Here is a 5,412-nt window from a genome sequence, read left to right as displayed (position 1 = left end):
GCCGTAGTAGTGTGCCTCTAGGAGCAGGGAGATGGGACCTGGACACTCTATAAGGCTGTAACCTGCAGCTTTCTTTGTCTATGTAGCAGGCTACCCCTCCAAGGTGCCATTGGAGCAGTGATTCTGCTGGTCCTTTGGGATGCGGTACCAGTCGCACATCCCTAATTACAGCCCTGACTGGAGCATGTGCCCACCTTGCATTTGGGACTCTAGATGGCAGTCCTTGTTACTGAGTAGAATGGTCTACGGGCAGGGGGTATAGAATGCCAGGCTCTGTTAATTGGTTAGGACTAGAACGGTATAAGGTAGAAGTTTAACCTGAGCCATAACTAAACTGTGCCAGAAAGAGCATTGGCGCCCCACCCCTTCTCCTATTTTTCAAATAGGGACATAAGACATGCACCCGAAAAAAGGCCATGGCCTCATGGGGAAGGGCCAGGGAAGAGACATGGGAGACCAGGAGATGCTGGGGATAAAAGAAGAGGAAGCTACAAGTGAGAATGATAATAAGGCGTTCATACATATATTGTGATAAAACATAATAACCTCTTATGCTAAGCTTAACTTCTAAATGAAATAACCACACAGACAACGATAGCTTAGGTCGAATTAGAATTGGTTTTATTTACTAAATTGCAAATTTCATTAAAAAGGGTGGCAAAAGAAGGCGCTACCACTACCTAGCTCTAGCCCATATAAATCTTACTACAAAAAACTGGGGGATGACTAAAACGCCCCCACCTCTCAAAAATGCGTAACCTGCGCTGTGCAAGTCTCACCGCCCCTTACTTTGGCACAGTCCGGACACTTCCGCAAAGAATAGTGCCCGATTGTCCAACCCACATAGGTAGGACCCACTCGCCGTCCTTCAAAAGTGCAAGTTCTTCACAACGACCGCTTACGCCACATGTGACCGCTGGTTAGTAGCGCCTTCCCGCCACGCCAGGTTCCATGAACCGCAGCCTGCCACCCTACAACAAAAATGCTAATCAAAAACAGAAAAAATACCTTTAAGAAAAATTCCCATTCCCAAAGGTGATAAATGTACCCCATTTGACCTAAAAAGTGGGCATTCTCCAGAACCAAAAGAGGGTGCTTGATTACAAAACCCCCGGCAGCCGACACCAACTTAGCCACTGCAATATTTATCTTCTTTCTGGCTTTGTTCAAAGCAACCACATCTACAGACCCTCTCCAATTAAAACGGGGTACAATTTCTGACCATGCTAAACGTACCCCCGGCCAATGGGACAACACCCTATCCAAATCCTCTCTGACTCTCAGTATCAACTCGATGCCTTTGATCTGACCTACATCATTACCTCCTAAATGTATAATCAACCAGTCAGGATGGCCCCATTGCTTCTCATGGTCAAAAAGCAGAGCCAAAAGGGAATCCCAATGCAATCCTCGAACTCCTAACCATCTCACTGTGCGGCCGCCCATTAGCATACCCGCTCTTTTAGCTAGGGGGTGTCTTTCAGCCCAAAACATATAGGAATGGCCCACCAGCCATACTTGCTCCGCAGAGCCCGTGGATGCTGAAAAAGTAAACACCTAACCGTCAGCTAATGTACTTGTGAACCCAAAACCAATGTAAACGAAAACACATGCGACATACAATGTTAGTACATAAACCCAGGCGAAGGAGAAAACTTAAAAAACCTCCCGTGGACCACTTGTATAGCCAATTGTAATTAAGGCCCCCGCGGAGGAAAATTTAAAAAAATCCCTTCACACCCCCAGTTTTTAAAAGCTAATCTTTCAAAAAACTGACGGGTAAGCAGCGTTTCTGGGTTGGCGCAACATCACAACTTATCGCACGAACATAACTTTTAAAAGCAGCTGATTTCCACCTCCCCATCTGCTGAATAGCAGCCGCTGGCATTCCTTCAGCCGCAGCGCACGTAGCAGCGCCGATGCGAAATGAGTGAGTACCATAGTCCTCACTCTTCAAGCCCAACGCAAGCAAACATTTCCTAATAACCGCCGCAAACTGAAATTTCGTAAGAGGGGAAGAATCTACATGAACTAAAAATTGGCAACCCCCCGCCGGCTTCACTTGACTGTAAAGGCCCCCAAGGCGCAAAGGGCAGATGTCGGGTATGGCATGAGATTTAAGGGAAACCCACTTCCCACGGCCAGTCTGATCCGTTTTAGAACGGGGAATTTTACACAAAACTGATTCTTTTTTAATCAGCACGTTTCTGGACAGCAATCCGGTGACCTCCGAACGTTTATTAACCGCCACCAGCTCGCTGACCCGAAAGGTCCCGAAAAAAGCAAATGCAAATGCACACTGGAAAAGCAAGGCTTCAAAATCATTCGCAGCCACCGATGGCAATATCGACATAAGGTCCTGAAGCAATCTTAAATCAATGGGCCTGCAGTCATCTGCAGAAGCAGGTCTATCTCTGGCCCAACCTTTTAGAGCCCTAGATAGCACAAATGTTTTGGTGGGATCAGGTCTCTTGTAAAACTTAGAGTAAAAGGAAATGCCGGCTAACGCAGAAGCCATGACTGCCCTAGATCTACCCCTTTCGTAGTGACCGCAAACAAATGCCAACAAGCAATCCTCCTGTGACTTACCCGCATCCCCATACTTAACTCTGTAAGCCTCCCAGTCCTGCCACGCAGATGTGTATGCCCGTAATGTAGATGGTGCCAAGGACTTACGTGCCAGTCCAGCTATGCCTGCTCGATAATCTGCCAGACACAAGGAGGACATGTTAAGCCAATAGGGGCAGCCCCAGGCACCAAAATGCGAAACCTAGAAAAATGGAAACGTGACAAAGCATCCGCTATGTCATTCTCCACCCCTGGTACGTGTTCTGCTGAAAAATTTCTGTTAAACTGCAAACACCTCAGCATCAAATGCCTCAGAAGCTGCAAAGCCTCAGGGGAAGATGAGCGCTGATTGTTAACAGCGTGTACTACCCCCAAATTGTCACATCGAAATACTACGCTCTGATTCGCCAATCTGGTGGCCCAAAGCTCCACAGCCACAATTATTGGAAATAACTCCAGCAACAACAGATTGGCCGTGAAACCCCGTGCGACCCATGACAGCGGCCAACGCGCCACACACCATTCCCCTTGAAAAAATGCTCCGAAACCCGTAGAACCAGCCGCATCAGTAAATAATTGCAAAGTGGAATTAAGAACCCTAGAAGAAGGCCATATGAGTTCCTGGTTAAAATTTGACAAAAAGAAAAACCACACTCGCAGATCATCCTTTATTTCCCTAGAGAGGCGAATGGTATGATGCGGCTTTAGCACACCTGCCGTTGATTTCTCAAGCTTACGGCAAAAAATCCGCCCCATAGGAATAATTTGGCAAGCAAAATTAAAAGAGCCTAAAAGGGATTGCACCTGCTTCAACCGGAGCCTTTCTAGCTGCAAACATTCCTCTATTTGCTCCAAAAGCTTCTGGACCTTATCTGCCGGGAGGCGGCACCATCCCGCCCTGGTATCGACTTCGATACCCAAATAGGCCAAACAAGAAGTGGGGCCCTCTGTCTTTTCCTGAGCAACTGGAACCCCCAAAACATGAAACAACGAGCTGGCTGAAAACAACATTTCTTGACAAATCTTGCTGTTTCCTGGACCTATAAAGAGAAAATCGTCTAGATAATGGGCAACACCATAATGACCTGTGCCCGCGACAATGCGCCAGTGAAGGAAAGTGCTGAATTTCTCAAAATAGGCACAAGAAACAGAACACCCCATGGGCAGACATTTATCCACGTAGAACTTACCCTCCAACTTAAAACCCATATAACGCATGGAATCGGGGTGTAGTGGCAGTAGCCGAAAAGCCGACTCGATATCTACGCCCCAGGGCCAAAACTGCGAATCAAACACAGTGCGTTGTCAAACAACTGATACAGCACCCTGCAAAGCTCCTCGGGAATGGCGTCATTGACCGAGCCCCCGCATGGGTGAGACAGATGCTGGATTAAACGGAATTTGCCGGGTACTTTCTTGGGCACCACCCCCAGGGTGGAAAAGCACAAACCCGGCAGGGATTCTGTATCAAAAGGACCGCACATACGTCCTAATTGAACCTCCGTATCCACTTTCTGCCGCACCACCAGCGGTAACTCCCTCGCCGACCTGAGATTTCTGCGAGCAACTACTTGAAACGGAAATGGGTAAACGAAAACCTAAATTAAAACCTTCAAACAAAAACTCAGCATCATCCCGCAAAGGATAACGCGCCAACCACTTACTAAGTTCTTTCAAAATAATGGGTGTTGGCGCCCTATTTATTAGCCCCAGCGCTCTCCCGCTGCTCCGAATGGGAAGCACCACCCCTGCCCTTGCAATCCTTGGCTGGGTGTCCTCACCCACAATTGCAACAGGAGTGGCGAAAACGACAATTCGCCCCTCTAGTACATTTCCCATCATTGAAGGCAAAACATTTACCTTTTGCTGTGTACCCTGAGCCGCCCTTCCCTACTCCACTTGGCTTCTTATACTGACTCTCTGATGGGTTTTTATTATGCTGGGTTACCTCCAGCCACACTTCCACGTCTTTTACCCCCAAAGGCATGACCAAATTTCCGTCCTGTTTACGACTGAATTTTTCATCGTAATCTCTCCAAACATAACCCTGAGAAGCCAAGAACATATCGTGAATGAGATAAATGTATTTAAGCATGTTCATGTGCTCTCCAGGCCTGGTTTCAAGGTAACAAGCCGCAAACACTAAAACACCCCTCATCCAATGATGAATACTACGAAAAGCATTCTCCCCAATGCCACCTGTCTTCTTGGCCTTCTCACAATCCTGCCTCATGTCATCCGTGAGAGTAAAAATGTCAATATATTTCCCCTTTCTTATCTTTTCCCGTATTCTCTTCCTTAAACCCCTCGTAATAGCCGTATTGGCGCAATGCACCATATCAGCATATGGTGGCACTTCAGCAGGCGCAGCTATCTTCTCAGGACCCTTGCTCTTTGCTGCTTTCTTGACTATGCGGTGCGCAATCAATTTTGCTAATTTCCGCGGACGTTTAGGGGACCCCGACGACTCGCTGCTAGTAGATGAATCAGACGAATAACTGTCATTGGAAATCTGTGCAGATGTATGCTCACCTGTTCCTGAAGGGCCTGGAAGCTCTGAACCCTCCGATATCACTCCTGCCATCACGTAGCATTGCTCCCTGATGCCGCAGCTTCGTCCCGAGACACGTTCCTCTTTCTCTGTACCCCAGCGTCTGGTACCGCCACGGTTGCTGAAACACTAGGGAGAACATCAGGTGTGGCAAAAGACTTGTTAACATCCACGGAGGACAATGTCTCAACAACTGGTGTTGGGGGAGGGGGAGGTGGGTTCGGAGGGATGGGAGGCGCCTGCGGTGCTGTAACCGGAAAATTCTGACTCGATGTGGAAATCGGGCTAAAATA

The 5,412-nt window shown here is 47.8% G+C and overlaps 1 pseudogene; it reads right to left on the bottom strand.

Moving 5' to 3' along the window:
• Positions 1–4,264: 4,264 nt before the first annotated feature.
• Positions 4,265–5,152, bottom strand: LOC148517891 (uncharacterized; annotated as a pseudogene).
• Between the last annotated feature and the right edge of the window lie 260 nt (positions 5,153–5,412).

This window comes from Taudactylus pleione, unplaced genomic scaffold, assembly GCF_031769625.1.
Source record: "Taudactylus pleione unplaced genomic scaffold, aTauple2 ptg000206l, whole genome shotgun sequence".
Classification (NCBI taxonomy): domain Eukaryota; kingdom Metazoa; phylum Chordata; class Amphibia; order Anura; family Myobatrachidae; genus Taudactylus; species Taudactylus pleione.
This window is presented reverse-complemented; position numbering and strand designations above follow the sequence as displayed.